At 48.5% G+C, this 16,609-nt stretch overlaps 8 non-coding genes across 8 annotated transcripts; all 8 read left to right on the forward strand.

Annotated features, from left to right (window-relative positions):
* The first annotated feature begins 1,330 nt into the window (after positions 1–1,330).
* On the forward strand, positions 1,331–1,519 carry LOC139396173 (U2 spliceosomal RNA). The gene has a single exon (XR_011630731.1). It is a non-coding gene; the product is annotated as a U2 spliceosomal RNA (small nuclear RNA).
* Positions 1,520–2,020: 501 nt separating this feature from the next.
* LOC139396178 (U5 spliceosomal RNA) lies at positions 2,021–2,137 on the forward strand. The gene has a single exon (XR_011630733.1). It is a non-coding gene; the product is annotated as a U5 spliceosomal RNA (small nuclear RNA).
* Positions 2,138–2,382: 245 nt separating this feature from the next.
* On the forward strand, positions 2,383–2,573 carry LOC139396107 (U2 spliceosomal RNA). The gene has a single exon (XR_011630666.1). It is a non-coding gene; the product is annotated as a U2 spliceosomal RNA (small nuclear RNA).
* A 407-nt stretch (positions 2,574–2,980) lies between these two features.
* On the forward strand, positions 2,981–3,097 carry LOC139396179 (U5 spliceosomal RNA). The gene has a single exon (XR_011630734.1). It is a non-coding gene; the product is annotated as a U5 spliceosomal RNA (small nuclear RNA).
* Positions 3,098–8,533: 5,436 nt separating this feature from the next.
* On the forward strand, positions 8,534–8,719 carry LOC139396169 (U2 spliceosomal RNA). Its single transcript, XR_011630727.1, has one exon. It is a non-coding gene; the product is annotated as a U2 spliceosomal RNA (small nuclear RNA).
* Positions 8,720–9,202: 483 nt separating this feature from the next.
* LOC139396180 (U5 spliceosomal RNA) lies at positions 9,203–9,319 on the forward strand. Its single transcript, XR_011630735.1, has one exon. It is a non-coding gene; the product is annotated as a U5 spliceosomal RNA (small nuclear RNA).
* A 2,298-nt stretch (positions 9,320–11,617) lies between these two features.
* On the forward strand, positions 11,618–11,801 carry LOC139396170 (U2 spliceosomal RNA). Its single transcript, XR_011630728.1, has one exon. It is a non-coding gene; the product is annotated as a U2 spliceosomal RNA (small nuclear RNA).
* An 818-nt stretch (positions 11,802–12,619) lies between these two features.
* On the forward strand, positions 12,620–12,736 carry LOC139396181 (U5 spliceosomal RNA). Its single transcript, XR_011630736.1, has one exon. It is a non-coding gene; the product is annotated as a U5 spliceosomal RNA (small nuclear RNA).
* Positions 12,737–16,609: the final 3,873 nt, after the last annotated feature.

Below are 16,609 nucleotides of genomic sequence, written 5' to 3' on the forward strand. Positions count from 1 at the left end.
TTCTGTGGTTCAGAGGAGCACGAGGCCAGGGACTGTGCCGAGCCGAAGAAATGCCACGGGTGTGGCTCGGTAGCGCACCTGTGGCGGGACTGCCCGGCTCGGCGGAGGTCATACGCGTCTGCAGCTGGGGGGGGAGCGAGAGCGGGGGATGGAGGAAGACAAGAGCCGGAAGACACAGGCGGAAGGACTGCACAGAAGGAGTCGGAGAAAGGAGAAGAAAAGGAGAGTGCGGGGACAGAAGGAGAGGTGGACGGGATAGTAGGAGAGGAGGCCGGGACAGAAGGAGAGGTGGCCGGGATGGAAGGAGAGATGGATGGGACAGAAGGAGAGGTGGTCGGTACAGAAGGAGAGGAGAACGGGATGGAAGGAGAGGTGGTCGGAATAGAGGAAGGGAAGGAGGTGGAAGGAGAAAAGAAGAAGAAAAAGAAGAAGAAGACTGCGACGAGGATGGAGGAGAGTGAGGAGATGGTGAGAGGCGAGAGACCAGAGGAGACAACAGTGGAGAGAAAGGAGGTGGAGGAGGGTTTGGAGAAAGAACCGGAAGGAGAGACGGAAAGGCGAAGGGGGGTGAAGAATTGGGAGGGGAGTGGAGTGTCGAAGGAAAGGCTGGAGGAGTTGAGAGGGATGGTGAGGAATTTGGTAGAAAAGGAAATGGGGAAGGCAAAGGAGAAGGAAGGAACGGTGTGTGACGTTGGATATCGAAGTCCTTTTATGAATGATCCTCCGTGCAAGAGGCCAAAGAAGGTGGTGGACAGCAGGTGGAGGAGGGGTGGTAAAAAGGGGGGGGGGGCAGTGCGGGGGGATGGGGAGGCAGCGGGGCCCTCGTGGGCTCCATCTTCCTCATCTTTTAGACCCCTCGCTGAGCTTGACCTCCCAGGGATGGCCCAAAGCTGGATGATGGAGGGAGAGTCGGACTTTCTCTTTGGGGATGAAGCGTCCCCGGTCCGGAGTCCGGAGCAGGGGGGGGTGATGGACTTGAGGGTGGGGCAGGTGCCGGGGGTTGTTGCTGTATTCAGCGGAGGGGGGACGGTGGGAGATGGGAGCAATGTAGGGCCACAGTTAGACGAGTTAGACGGGATAGAGAAGGGGAGCAATGGGTGAGTTTTTGTTGTAAAATAGGTGGGGTAAAAGTTAGCAGTTTTGGACTGATTTTTTGTGTTTGGTTGATAGAAGATATTTAAGTTAATGGGATAATGAAGATTATTGTTTGGTAATTTGGATTTGGTAAATAGTTTATTAGTTATGGAATGATTATTTGTAGTGTGGTGTATTTGGATATTTAAGTTGATGGAATTGTGAAAGTGTATTGTTTGGTGTTTGAAGATAATAAATATATTTTGTAAAAAAAAAAAAAAAAAAAAAAAAATCTGTTCTTATCAGTTTAATATCTGATACGTCCCCCATCGGGGGACTACATATTAAATGGATTTTTCGAACAGGGAGTCGGAAATGGGGCTTGCTCCGTCCGCTCCACGCATCGACCCGGTATTGCAGTACCTCCGGGAACGGTGCAACACTTTTCTCCCGTTGTCAAGGAAAAATACAAATTCACAAAGCTATGTAAACAGCTAGCTAGGGCTGGCTAGCTAGCTAGCTAGCTAGCTAGCTAGCAGAAGAAGAGAAGGAAAGAAACATTCAAACTGAAAGAAAGGCGAAGCGCCCTTCAATGGGGTCCCCCGTTTCCCGCCATTTTACTTAAAAAAAAAAAAAAAAAAAAAAAAAAAAAAAAACATTGGGGGCCAGGATTGTGTGTGTGTGTGTGTGTGTGTGTGTGTGTGTCTCTCTCTCTCTCTCTCTCTCTCTCTCTCTCTCTCTCTCTCTCTCTCTCTCTTTCTCTGTCTGTCTGTCTGTCTGTCTGTCTGTCTGTCGCTGTGCCTCTGTGTCTCTGTGTCTGTGACTGTGACTTTCTTTTTATCCACAGCCCTCGAAAACTTGGAAGAGTGGGTTCCGGGAGCACCCGCGGGAACCCTGCCTAGAGTGCACAGAGTGTGTCTCGGGCCCCGACCTCTTGACTTCCATATGACTCTGGTTTCTCTTCATTACGCACAAGCCTTTCGCCTTTTACTAAAGACTTCCGTGGAGAGGAACACTTACGAGTTCAACGTATTTTTGGAGCGGCTTTGCTTCTTGCAGAGCCCGGTATCTTGTTTCAAGAGAAATTGACAGAGATGGGCCAGGATAGGGACTTAAAGACGCATTAGCGACTTTTTCCAAAAAACACCTGCCTGTTGCCAGGGAAACGGTGGGTGGGTGGGTGGGTTGGTTGGTTGGTTGGTTGAGTGGGGGTTGGAGGGGGAGAGGAGCTGGCTTTTGCCAACCCACCCGCTGAGGTCTGTCGAGACCCCCGGGGGTCCGGCGGTTTCAGGGTTCCATTTGTGGGTTATCGCTTCTCGGCCTTTTGGCTAAGATCAAGTGTAGTATCTGTTCTTATCAGTTTAATATCTGATACGTCCCCCATCGGGGGACTACATATTAAATGGATTTTTCGAACAGGGAGTCGGAAATGGGGCTTGCTCCGTCCGCTCCACGCATCGACCCGGTATTGCAGTACCTCCGGGAACGGTGCAACACTTTTCTTCCGTTGTCAAGGAAAAATGCAAATTCACAAAGCTCTGTAAACAGCTGGCTAGCTAGCGAAGCGCTCTTCAATGGGGTCCCCCGTTTCCCGCCATTTTACTTTAAAAAAAAAAAAAAAAAAAACATTGGGGGCCAGGATTGTGTGTGTGTGTGTGTGTGTGTGTGTGTGTGTGTCTCTCTCTCTCTCTCTCTCTCTCTCTCTCTCTCTCTCTCTCTCTCTGTCTGTCTGTCTGTCTGTCTGTCTGTCTGTCGCTGTGCCTCTGTGTCTCTGTGTCTGTGACTGTGACTTTCTTTTTATCCACAGCCCTCGAAAACTTGGAAGAGTGGGTTCCGGGAGCACCCGCGGGAACCCTGCCTAGAGTGCACAGAGTGTGTCTCGGGCCCCGACCTCTTGACTTCCATATGACTCTGGTTTCTCTTCATTACGCACAAGCCTTTCGCCTTTTACTAAAGACTTCCGTGGAGAGGAACACTTACGAGTTCAACGTATTTTTGGAGCGGCTTTGCTTCTTGCAGAGCCCGGTATCTTGTTTCAAGGGAAATTGACAGAGATGGGCCAGGATAGTGACTTAAAGACGCATTAGCGACTTTTTCCAAAAAACACCTGCCTGTTGCCAGGGAAACGGTGGGTGGGTGGGTGGGTGGGTGGGTTGGTTGGTTGGTTGGTTGAGTGGGGGTTGGAGGGGGAGAGGAGCTGGCTTTTGCCAACCCACCCGCTGAGGTCTGTCGAGACCCCCGGGGGTCCGGCGGTTTCAGGGTTCCATTTGTGGGTTATCGCTTCTCGGCCTTTTGGCTAAGATCAAGAGCAAGATCGACTGTATTTCTCGCGGGATCCTCAAAGTGGTGCGATGTCGTCATCGGCCACGTCACAGTCAGCGGCTGCTGGACTGAAGAATACGCTTCGTTTTAATTGGACAGGAAAGGAAAATTTGATGGAGAGAGTTCGATTTGGAAAGGAAGTGCTGTTTGGACCTCTACGCCTGACAGCAGACGATGTGCACTGCCTGCAACAGAACACACCCGAGAAGTTCTACGATGTGTCGTTCTACACCATCACCCGGCTGGAGGAAGTAAAGGGGCTCTTCCGTGCGAACGCGACAGCACCCGCCCTCGTGGATTTTAAAGTTGAGTCCATGTGCAGGCACAATATGAGGGTGCTAACGGTGCATATGTTCAACCCCTGGGTCACTGAAGAAACGTTAGTGTGCTATCTCAGCCGGTATGTGACCATCTTGCCAGGAGTGAGAGACATTAAGGACGCCCTAGGCATCTGGACAGGGAAGAGGCAGTTTCGTGTGCTGCTAAAGGAAGACGAGAGCGGCCATGATGGATACCGCCATCCTCCCGCTTCGTTTTCCATCGGTGCTGACAGGGGCTACCTCATGTATGCTGGACAGCCTCGTTTCTGCAGGAAGTGTAGCACGTACGGGCACCTCGCGGATGCCTGCACACAGACAAGGTGCAGAAACTGTGGAATTATTGGACACACAATGAGGGATTGCACGGTGCCAAAGCGCTGCAGTCTGTGTAACTCAGAGGACCACCTGTTCCGTCACTGCCCGAAGGCAGTCCCCTCTTACGCCAGAGCGGTAAGCGGGAAAAGAGCTGAAGGCGGGAAAAGACCAGATGAGGGAGAAGGCATGGAACTACGCGCCATTGAGGAGGTTGTGGATGAGATAGTGATGGAGAGAGAACTGCGAGAGTCAGAGGAGAGCGGGAGTGAGACGCCATCATCATCTCACGAGGAGAGAGGAGAAGCGGACAGAAGTTGGAATAAGCAAGTGGAGGAGGAGAAGGGAGAGCCCACCGCGCCCGCGGCTACCGAGAGCTGGACAACGGTGAGAGAGAGGAGAAAGTGCTCGGTGAAAAGGAAGCAGATGAGCCCTGTTTCCCCACTCATCCGCATGGAGGCGACGGAGAAGTCCGCTTTGGGGGGGAATCGCTTCAGTTGTTTTGAAAGCGGGAAGTCTGAGGAGAAAAGCGAGGGAAACCTGGGCAGCGCAGAGGAGACTCTGCTAACCCTGTCAGGCGCGGCCTCCATCGAGAGCAGCGGTCTGGCACCCAGTGGGGTTCCAGCACCCACGCAGATGGAGGGGGAGCATGAGGAGGAGGACAGTGTTTTCCAGACCCCTATCTTGGTGGACAGTCCTCCGACTGGAGACCATCGTTTCCCAGACCGGCCGCCAAATGAGTTAATGTACTTAAAGTGAGTTTGGAAAATAACGTCATAATTAGATAGTTGTCTTTTTCCCTTTTTACCTCATGTCGTCTTTTATTAACCTAGCTAGCATCAATGTTAGAGGGTTTAGAAACCCAGTTAAAAGGGCGACTGTTTTTTCCCATTTGTCCTCCATTCGCTTCTCTGTGTGTTTTTTACAAGAAGTACATTTAAAAGATCAAAATGACGTGGAGAGGTTTACGCGGGAATGGGTTCAGGGAGAGTCGAGGTGGAGTGTCGGAGGGGTGCATTCTACAGGGGTTGGTGTTCTATGTGGGAATAGGGATTTAAAAATAGTAGGAAGTTTTTCGGCAGTACACGGGAGGGTTTTAATAGTAGATATCGATTGGAAGGGTAAATGTTTTAGATTTATTAATGTATATGCACCATCGACACCCAAGGAAAGGAGGGAAATGCTTAACGACCTAGACGCTATTTTTATGACAAACAGACAGGTGTTTATGGGGGGAGATTTTAATGTGTCATATGACCGAGGTAATCTAGGCGGGCATCTTGTAAAAAGTCTTATAGGTAAATATAATTTGGTTGATTCTTATAGAATGGCGCATGCGGATGATCCCGGTTTCACTTGGGGAAACAGCAGAGGCTCGAGGAGCCGAATAGATTATCTGTTTGTTCCGCGTGAACTCCGTGTGTCCTCCGCGTGCGTTACACCGGTTTTTTATTCGGACCACAGTTGCCTGTCTGTGACAGTAGAATTAAAAACAATTGAATTTGGAAAAGGGTATTGGAAAATTAATAACGGCATTTTACATGACAAAACTTTTGGGACAAGATTCAGGTCTTTTTTCCAGGGCTGTGTAGCTATGAAACCTTTTTATTCCACTGTCATAGAGTGGTGGGAGAGCACAAAATTAAGAATCAAGAGTTTTATTCAGAATTTTTGCAAAGACAAAGTACGTAATAACCACACAGAATTTTATAAATTGCAGAATGAACTAAAAGATCTACACATCCAAGGAAATGTAAATGGTGGTGGATTAGATAAAGACAAATTGGGTATCCTGCTGAAAAAGCAACACACATTATTTGAAAAGAAAGCTCGAGACTTCATTTTTAAAAGTCAGCAAGATAAATGGGAAAATGATGAGAAGTGCTCGGCATATTTTTTCAAGCAAATTAAATCACGGGGAAAGAGGAGGACTATTTCGGCTTTATTGGACCAAGATGGGGAGATGGTTGAGGATAGAGATGGCATGCTTGGTGTCGCTACACACCACTTTTCTCAGCTATTTCAAAAACAAACAATTGATTATGAGAAAGGGACTACATTTTTAAAATGCGTGGATGTGCAAATACCTTTGGATATTAGAGACCAATTAGAAGGGGAATTGAAATTAGATGAAATTTATATGGCACTGAAGAGCATGAAAGATAACAAAGTACCAGGAGTGGATGGGCTCTCTAAAGAGTTCTACTTAGTTTTTTGGGATATAATTGGATGTCATCTGTTGGAAGTGTTTAGAGCTATATTTGGTTTAGAGCATATGGGAGGTTCGATGTGTGAGGGGGTAATCTCACTACTGTATAAAAAGGGAGACCCCAAGACATTAGCAAATTGGAGACCTTTAACAATGTTGTGTGTTGACTATAAATTATTAAGCAAAGCCGTAACTAATCGCCTATCTTCTGCCATGGCATATGTTGTTGGTTTAGACCAAACATGTGGTGTGGTGGGGAGAAGATTAACCTGGAACTTGCAATTGCACAGAGACGTTCAAGCCTATTTAGAGGAAAGGCACCTGCAAGCTATTACTGTGAATTTGGACCAGGAAAAAGCCTTTGACATGGTAAACCATGAGTTTTTGTTTAGAATTATGGGGAAATTTGGGTTTGGAAATAATTTTATGAAATGGGTAAAAATTCTGTATAGTAATGTGGGTAGCAGGGTAAATATTAATGGGAATATTGGAAATGTTATCAAGCAATTACGAGGTGTCAGACAGGGTGACCCTCTATCTGCTCTATTGTATGTTTTATATATTGAACCTTTCGCATGCGCAATTAGGAAAAATTATAACATCAAAGGCATCATTTTACCTGGAGGGGATATGCTAAAAATATCGCAATATGCGGACGACACAGTTTTATATTTACAAGACGACCTGAGCTTGAAAGAGTCTATCAAAGTCATTGATGAATTCTCTGTTGCGTCTGGGTCGAAGATAAACAAGAATAAAACAGAAATAAAATATTTGGGACAGTGGAAAAGGAGAACGGACCAGTTATGTGGTTTGACTGTGTGCACAGGACCAATGGTTGTCCTCGGCATATCTTTCGGAAATGAAATTAAAGATGACATGTTCAATTGGAAAGAAAAACTATTATCGATTAATAAAAGATTGGGACTGTGGAAAGTCAGGCGACTATCTTTTAGTGGGAAGGTGTTAGTGCTGAAGGCGGACATTCTGCCTTCATTACTTCACCTTGCATATGTGTTTCCCATGCCGGTGTCGCTAAGAAAAACTTTTATACGGGTACTGTTTAATTTCTTTTGGGGGGGATATGAGTACATCCGTAGAGATCGGATGTACCAGCCTATAGAGGCTGGTGGAAGGGATTTCCCTCATATTCCTCTCAAGCTAGATGCGTTGTTCTACTCAAACATTTGTTGTCTTTTGTCGTCTTCTGTACACAAATGTCACATTTTAATAAAATTCTGGCTGTCTGTACCGTTAAGGTTCATGGTGAAGTGGGATAATAGTAAGCCAAAAGCTGAAATTATCCCGTTACATTTTAAGAAAATAGTGGAATGGGCAAAGAAAACCCCTGTCTGCAAAGTAAAGGAAAATGTAATCAACCACAGATTGCTATACGCCAAATTAATAGAAAATTGTCGTCCTAGAGACAGATTACCAATATCGCCTTCCACCTGGATACGGACACAATTAAAAGGGTTAGACAACAGACTGAAAGATTTTAATTGGCTTGTTTTACACAGACGTCTTCCGGTCCGTTCAACTTTATACGATCATAATTTGACCCTAAATAAATTCTGTCCCAGGGACAATTGTTTCGCAATCGAAACAATTCCACATGTTTTATGGGAATGTTCTTTTGCTCAATCAGTTTGGGGAAAAAGTAAACAATTTTTTGAGATTTTAAAAAACATTGATTATGAAGGGGTTGCCAAACTAGAAATAAAAAATGTGGAAAGGGTGCAATTATTAGCAGTAGTGACTCTGGTGTCCCTTATCAAGACCAAACTTTGGGAGGCCAGATGTGGTGCAGTTAATGACACCCTCAAGTGGTCACCGACGGGATTGGTTCAATTTATAAAACAGGAAGTTTGGAAAAGAATACAATTTGAAATAGATAAGGGGGGCATTGCATCAGTAAAACAGAGATGGAAAGGGATTTACCCGTCATTGTAAATGTGTTTATAACCAATATATAATTGTATTACATAGGTACAATTGAAATGTAAACTAAGCCTTTGTAGATATTTGATATACACAGTTTTATCCAGAGTGCATTTTGGCATATGTATATATTTTTATTTATAGAATTGTTTGTATTGTTTTTGGAGATTGTTAGAGGCATGTTAATCTTGAATATAGGCCAATAATACTGCTCAGGTTCTGCAGAACAGCACTTTTTTTAGGAGTTTTGATATTCTTATATTGTTACGGTACTTGTTGATACTGTTTGTAAGTATCCATGTTATGTACAACGTTATGCACTGAATTTGTATTTCAATGTGAAATGAAAATAAAAATTATTTTTCCAAAAAAAAAAAAAAAAAAAAAATCTGTTCTTATCAGTTTAATATCTGATACGTCCCCCATCGGGGGACTACATATTAAATGGATTTTTCGAACAGGGAGTCGGAAATGGGGCTTGCTCCGTCCGCTCCACGCATCGACCCGGTATTGCAGTACCTCCGGGAACGGTGCAACACTTTTCTCCCGTTGTCAAGGAAAAATACAAATTCACAAAGCTATGTAAACAGCTAGCTAGGGCTGGCTAGCTAGCTAGCTAGCTAGCTAGCAGAAGAAGAGAAGGAAAGAAACATTCAAACTGAAAGAAAGGCGAAGCGCCCTTCAATGGGGTCCCCCGTTTCCCGCCATTTTACTTAAAAAAAAAAAAAAAAAAAAAAAAAAAAAACATTGGGGCCAGGATTGTGTGTGTGTGTGTGTCTCTCTCTCTCTCTCTCTCTCTCTCTCTCTCTCTCTCTCTCTCTCTCTCTCTCTCTCTCTCTGTCTGTCTGTCTGTCTGTCTGTCTGTCTGTCGCTGTGCCTCTGTGTCTCTGTGTCTGTGACTGTGACTTTCTTTTTATCCAGACAGCCCTCGAAAACTTGGAAGAGTGGGTTCCGGGAGCACCCGCGGGAACCCTGCCTAGAGTGCACAGAGTGTGTCTCGGGCCCCGACCTCTTGACTTCCATATGACTCTGGTTTCTCTTCATTACGCACAAGCCTTTCGCCTTTTACTAAAGACTTCCGTGGAGAGGAACACTTACGAGTTCAACGTATTTTTGGAGCGGCTTTGCTTCTTGCAGAGCCCGGTATCTTGTTTCAAGAGAAATTGACAGAGATGGGCCAGGATAGGGACTTAAAGACGCATTAGCGACTTTTTCCAAAAAACACCTGCCTGTTGCCAGGGAAACGGTGGGTGGGTGGGTGGGTGGTTGGTTGGTTGAGTGGGGGTTGGAGGGGGAGAGGAGCTGGCTTTTGCCAACCCACCCGCTGAGGTCTGTCGAGACCCCCGGGGGTCCGGCGGTTTCAGGGTTCCATTTGTGGGTTATCGCTTCTCGGCCTTTTGGCTCAGATCAAGCTTGACACCGAGGTGTCCCAGAGCCCGCTGAGCCAGAAGGTCGAAGGAAGTCCGGAGGGAGGAAGGTTTATTGTTTTGTTGCATAGAAAGGATTTTTTCGTGTCCTTTTCTATCAGAGGCTTCTTTTTTGAAGAGAGCTTGATGCCCGAGAGAATGACGAGAGAGGTGCCAAGAAGAATGTTCCCCGGGATTGGGATCGCAAACACCGTGAGGTTTGCATGGAGGAAAAAGGACACAGAGCCATTCGGGAGAGACAAGTTTGGCAGAACGGTCTTGATGGGGGAGCTAAAATTGGCAGTTAAAGACGTTCTGTGCTTCCAAGATAACCCGTCAGAGTATGCTTATGATGTTACGTTCCACACGGAGGAGATGCATGAAGACATTATGAAGAAGGGGAGGGCGGTGGAAGGAGAGAGCCCTATATGTAATTATGAGGTCACAAGTCTGGCCAAGAATAATTTTAGGTTGGTGACAGTAAACGTATATAACCCTCATGTCAAGGACGAGGAGGTAAGGGCATTCCTGGAGAGGTTCATGGATAATGTTTCTTCTGCAAGGCTCCTCAGGGACTCCCTGGGGTTTTGGACTGGGAGGAGGTGTTTTCAAGCACTCCTCAGGGAAGACCCAAAAGGCGTGGACGGTTACCTACATCCCCCAGCGATGTTCTCCCTGGGGGCTGACAGGGGGACATTGTACTATGCCCGTCAGCCTCCTTTCTGCAGGCGGTGTATGGCCTATGGCCATACCCTGGCCTCGTGTGAAGCCAGGAGGTGCAGGTTCTGTGGTTCAGAGGAGCACGAGGCCAGGGAGTGTGTCGAGCCGAAGAAATGCCACGGGTGTGGCTCGATAGCGCACCTGTGGCGGGACTGCCTGGCTCGGCGGAGGTCATACGCATCTGCAGCTGGGGGGGGAGCGAGAGCGGGGGATGGAGGAAGACAAGAGCCGGAAGACACAGGTGGAAGGACTGCACAGAAGGAGTCGGAGAAAGGAGAAGAGAAAGAGGAGGAGAGGGCCGGGACAGAAGGAGAGGTGGTCGGGACAGAAGAAGAGGTGGCCGGGATGGAAGGAGAAGGAGTCGGAATAGAGGTTGGGAAGGAGGTTGAAGGAGAAAAAGGAAAGAAAAAGAAGAAGAAGAAGACTGCGACGAGGATGGAGGAGAGTGAGAAGATGGGGAGAGTCGAGGGACCAGAGAAGACAACAGTGGAGAGAAAGGAGGTGGAGGAGGGTTTGGAGATGGAACCGGAAGGAGAGACGGAAAGGCGAAGGGGGGTGAAGAATTGGGAGGGGAGTGGAGTGACGAAGGAAAGGCTGGAGGAGTTGAGAGGGATGGTGAGGGATTTGGTAGAGAGGGAAATGGGAAAGGGAAAGGAGGAGGATGAAGGAACGGTGTGTGACTTTAAATATCAAAGACCTTTTCTGAATGATCCTCCGTGCAAGAGGCCAAAGAAGGTGGTGGACAGCAGGTGGAGGAGGGGTGGTAAAAAGGGGGGGGGGGGGGGCAGTGCGGGGGGATGGGGAGGTAGCGGGGCCCTCGTGGGCTCCGTCTTCCTCATCTTTTAAACCCCTCGCTGAGCTTGACCTCCCAGGGATGGCCCGAAGCTGGATGATGGAGGGAGAGTCGGACTTTCTCTTTGGGGATGTAGCGTCCCCGGTCAGGAGTCCGGAGGAGGGGGGGGTGATGGACTTGAGTGTGGGGCAGGTGCCGGGGGTTGTTGCTGTGTTCAGGGGAGGGGGGACGGTGGGAGATGGGAGCAAGGTAGGGCCACAGTTAGACGGGATAGAGAAGGGGAGCAATGGGTGAGTTTTTGTTGTAATAGGTGGGGTAAAAGTTAGCAGTTTTGGACTGATTTTTTGTGTTTGGTAGATAGAAGATATTTAAGTTAATGGAATAATGAAGATTATTGTTTGGCAATTTGGATTTGGTAATAGTTTATTAGTTATGGAATGATTATTTGTAGTGTGGTGTACTTGGATACTTAAGTTGACTGAATTTTGGAAGTGTATTGTTTGGTTATTGAAGGTAATAAATATATTTTGTAAAAAAAAAAAAAAAAAAAATCTGTTCTTATCAGTTTAATATCTGATACGTCCCCCATCGGGGGACTACATATTAAATGGATTTTTCGAACAGGGAGTCGGAAATGGGGCTTGCTCCGTCCGCTCCACGCATCGACCCGGTATTGCAGTACCTCCGGGAACGGTGCAACACTTTTCTCCCGTTGTCAAGGAAAAATACAAATTCACAAAGCTATGTAAACAGCTAGCTAGGGCTGGCTAGCTAGCTAGCTAGCTAGCAGAAGAAGAGAAGGAAAGAAACATTCAAACTGAAAGAAAGGCGAAGCGCCCTTCAATGGGGTCCCCCGTTTCCCGCCATTTTACTTAAAAAAAAAAAAAAAAAAAAAAAAACATTGGGGGCCAGGATTGTGTGTGTGTGTGTGTGTGTGTGTGTGTGTGTGTGTGTCTCTCTCTCTCTCTCTCTCTCGCTTGCTCCGTCCGCTCCACGCATCGACCCGGTATTGCAGTACCTCCGGGAACGGTGCAACACTTTTCTTCCGTTGTCAAGGAAAAATGCAAATTCACAAAGCTCTGTAAACAGCTGGCTAGCTAGCTAGCTGGCTAGCTAGCAGAAGAAGAGAAGGAAAGAAACATTCAAACTGAAAGAAAGGCGAAGCGCTCTTCAATGGGGTCCCCCGTTTCCCGCCATTTTACTTAAAAAAAAAAAAAAAAAAAAAAAAAAAAAAAAGAATTGGGGCCAGGATTGTGTGTGTGTGTCTCTCTCTCTCTCTCTCTCTCTCTCTCTCTCTCTCTCTCTCTCTCTCTCTCTCTCTCTCTCTCTCTCTCTCTCTCTCTCTCTCTCTCTCTCTCTCTCTCTCTCTCTCTCTGTCTCTCTGTGCCTCTGTGTCTGTGACCTTCTTTTTATCCACAGACAGCCCTCGAAAACTTGGAAGAGTGGGTTCCGGGAGCACCCGCGGGAACCCTGCCTAGAGTGCACAGAGTGTGTCTCGGGCCCCGACCTCTTGACTTCCATATGACTCTGGTTTCTCTTCATTACGCACAAGCCTTTCGCCTTTTACTAAAGACTTCCGTGGAGAGGAACACTTACGAGTTCAACGTATTTTTGGAGCGGCTTTGCTTCTTGCAGAGCCCGGTATCTTGTTTCAAGGGAAATTGACAGAGATGGGCCAGGATAGTGACTTAAAGACGCATTAGCGACTTTTTCCAAAAAACACCTGCCTGTTTGTTGCCAGGGAAACGGTGGTTGGTTGGTTGGTTGGTTGGTTGAGTGGGGGTTGGAGGGAGAGAGGAGCTGGCTTTTGCCAACCCACCCGCTGAGGTCTGTCGAGACCCCCGGGGGTCCGGCGGTTTCAGGGTTCCATTTGTGGGTTATCGCTTCTCGGCCTTTTGGCTCAGATCAAGCTTGGTACCGAGGTGCCCCAGAGCTCGCTGAGTCAAGAAGGTCGAAGGAAGAGCGGTAAAGGTTGTATTTTTTTCCCGGTTTTTGTATTTAATTAATTGTTTGCTAATTTGGAATTTCTTTTTTTATTTTTGGCTTCTTTCGAGAGCCAGGTGAGCTATCCTCCTTGTTGGAAAATGAGCAGCAGCAGAAGATGCCGAGGTCGGTACCATGGGATTGGGTTGGCCAACACGGTAGCGTTTTCCTGGAGAAACAAGGAGAAGGAGCCCTGGGGGAGAGAAACTTTCGGGAGGACCATTCTGATGGGGTGCCTGAAACTGAAGGTAAAAGATGTTCTCTGCCTCCAAGGAAACCCTATGGAGAAGGGTTATGATGTGACTTTCATATGGAAGAAAAGCATAATGAAGTAATGAAGAAGGTGAAGGAAGAGAAAGGAGAAGGACCCCTGTGCCATTACGCGGTGACCAGCCTGGCCAAGGAACAACTTCAGGGTGGTCACCGTAAACATGTACAATCCGCATGTGAAGGATGAGGAAGTGAGGGCCTTTCTGGGGAGGTATGTGGACAATATCTCCTCAGTAAGGTACCTCAGGGACTCCCTGGGTTTCTGGAACGGGAGGAGAGGGTTCCAGGTGTTACTCAGGGAGGACCCGAAGAGTGTGGATGGCTACCTCCATCCTCCGGCGATGTTCTCCCTGGGGGCTGACAGGGGGACGTTGTACTATGCCCGTCAGCCCCCGTTCTGCAGGCGTTGTATGGCCTACGGCCATATCCTGGCCTCGTGCAGCACCAAGAAGTGTCGATTCTGTGGGTCGGGAGAGCACGAGGCCAAGGAATGTGACGAGCCCAAGGCTTGCCACGGGTGTGGCTCGAGAGCACACCTGTGGCGTGATTGCCCGGCTCGTCACAGGTCATACGCGTCTGCAGCTGGGGGGGGAGCGGGGGATGGGGGGAGGAAAGAAAGGACGCGTGCGGATTGTACGGATGGCACAGGGGAAAAGAAGGCAAGGGAAGAGGATGGGAAGAAGGAAGAGGCGAGAAGAAAGAGGAGTGAAGATGGGAAGAAGGAAAAAGAAGGAGAGAAGAAAAAGAAGGCGGAAGAACGGGAAGGAGCGGAGAAGAGGGAGAGTGGGACAGTGGTGCGAGAAGGAGTGGAAGAGGGAACGGTGACAGTGGGGACGGAGGGAGGGGTGGAGGTGGGAGGGGAGGGGGTGGGAGGGGGAGATGGGGGGAAGGAGTGGGGGGACAGCCTGCCAGGCTTCCTGGAGGAAGAGACAAGGGGATTGGTGGAGGAGTTAGCGGGGAAGGGACGTTGTGTCTCCCCGCTACCTCCTTCACCAAAGAAGAAGGGAAAGAAGAGGGGGAAGTTGGCAGGAAGTGAGAGGGAGGGGGGTGGGGAGGGGGAGGGGGGGGCTAAGAGAACGGCGGGGGGGGGAGGTGGGGGTGCATTGGCCTCCCTGTTTGCCTCAGCCCCTTACATTCTGGTGGAGGATGACTCCAGTGAGGGGTCTGTGGGCTGTGTGATAGAGGGATCCCAACTCCTGTTTGGGGAGATGGGGTCCCCTACACTCAGCCCCGAGGCATACAGGGAGGGGGGGGTGGAGGATGGTGGTGGGGAACCCAGGATGCAGGGCACTCGGCCTAACACACTGCCTGCATCCTGGGTTGGAGAGATGGAGGAGGACGGGGGGGCGTCAGGAGAGGAGAGGACGTCCCCGCCGGTGGAGATGGACCAGGGGAGCATCGGGTGAGTCTCCTGTTTTTTGTTTGGTTTGGGGTTATTTGTTGAGGGTTTTGTTTGTTTGTAAATATATATTTTGTTTATAAATGAATATTTCTGTTAAATTGTTTAGTTTAAATGTAAGGGGGTTGAGGGATGTAATTAAAAGGAGGGCGGTGTTTAATTTTTTAGAGGGTGTGGGGTTTGATTTTTGTTTTTTACAGGAGGTTCACCTGAGGGATGGTGGGGATGTGTGTAGATTTAGGAGGGAGTGGGATAAGGGGAAATCTTTTTGGGGCATAGGAGGGGTGCACTCAACAGGAGTAGGAATTTTGTGTGGGAATAAAGAGGTTAAGGTAGAGAGCACTTTTGTTATAATGCAGGGTAGAGTATTGGGGATAGATGTAGTGTATAGAGAAGCTAGGTATAGGTTAATTGGGGTATATGGGCCACAGGTGGCGGCAGACAGAAGGGAGATGGTGGACTGTCTGGCGCCCCTGTGTGTCACAAATAGGCACTTGGTGATAGGAGGGGACTTTAATATAGATTTAGGGGTAGGTGGTGATAGTAGTGCAGGCGCAATCACCGGGCTAATGGCTTGCCATGGTCTGGTTGATGGTGGCCTGCATACTACTCCGGCAATGGTCGGTCCTACATGGCGCAACTCCAGGGGGGTTGCGCGGAGGCTCGACTACATTTTTATATCCAGGTCTTTGGGTCAGTTGTCTGGGCGCCTGTTGCCTGTGTTCTTCACGGATCACGACGGGGTGTTCCTGCAGGTGGGGTCGCCAGTCTGCCTCTTCGGTAGGGGGTACTGGAAGCTAGATCGGGATATACTGGAGGAGCAGGCTTTCGTTGACGCATTTTTTTGTTTCTTTCGGAGGCTTGACGGCCTCCGGTCCATGTGCGAGGGGGTGTTAGAGTGGTGGGATTTAGTGAAGGTGAGGATTAGGGCTTTTATAATAGGATATTGTAAAAGGAAAAAAAGGGAGGAAAGGAGGGAGGTGGATCGTATCCAAAGGTTAATTGAACTCGAGTACGAGGCGGGCAACCTCGGCGGGTCGATTGACTGGGAGAGATTCACAGCCCTAAAGGCGCAGCTCAGGGAGCTGCAGGAGCAGAAGGCTCGAGCTTTCCTGGAGCGTGCGCATAGTGGCTTTCTAGAACATAATGAGACTTGTTCCGCTATGTTCTTTAAGTCGGTTAGGGCCAGGCAGAGTAGGAGGGTAATGCATGGCGTTAGGGAAGAAAATGGTAGTATAGTAAGTAAACCAGAGGAAATGGTCAGGGTGACAACTGATCATTTCCGAAGTTTATTTAAGGAAAGGGAAATAGATGTAGAGCAGGGAAATGTGTTTTTAGAACACTTGTCCCGGCGGTTGCCGGAGGACATTAGAGACGTGATGGAGGCCCAGATCTCACTAGAAGAGGTTGAGAGCGCTCTTAGGAGGATGGGAAAAGGGAAGGTGCCTGGGATGGATGGGCTGCCGGCTGAGTTTTACCTCAAGTTTTGGGGTATACTTGGACCGGTGGTCCTCGAAGTCTTGAAGGCCATCCTTGAGACGGGGGTCCCGGGGGGATCAATGGCTGTTGGTGTGCTGTCACTTCTTTATAAGAAGGGGGAAGCAACTGACCTTGGCAACTGGCGGCCGTTGACCATGCTGTGCGTAGATTACAAGATTCTTGCAAAGGTTTTAGCAGACCGGTTGCGCACAGCCCTTCCCTACGTCGTCCATGAGGATCAGACGTGCGGGGTAGAGGGCCGCTCTATAAGATGGAACCTACAGTTGATTAGGGACTCCATCGCCTGGGTTGAAGATAGAGGGCTGCCTTTAATGGTAGCAGCGCTAGATCAGGCGAAAGCCTTTGATCGCGTGAATAGAT

Source organism: Oncorhynchus clarkii, unplaced genomic scaffold, assembly GCF_045791955.1.
Source record: "Oncorhynchus clarkii lewisi isolate Uvic-CL-2024 unplaced genomic scaffold, UVic_Ocla_1.0 unplaced_contig_2010_pilon_pilon, whole genome shotgun sequence".
NCBI lineage: Eukaryota > Metazoa > Chordata > Actinopteri > Salmoniformes > Salmonidae > Oncorhynchus > Oncorhynchus clarkii.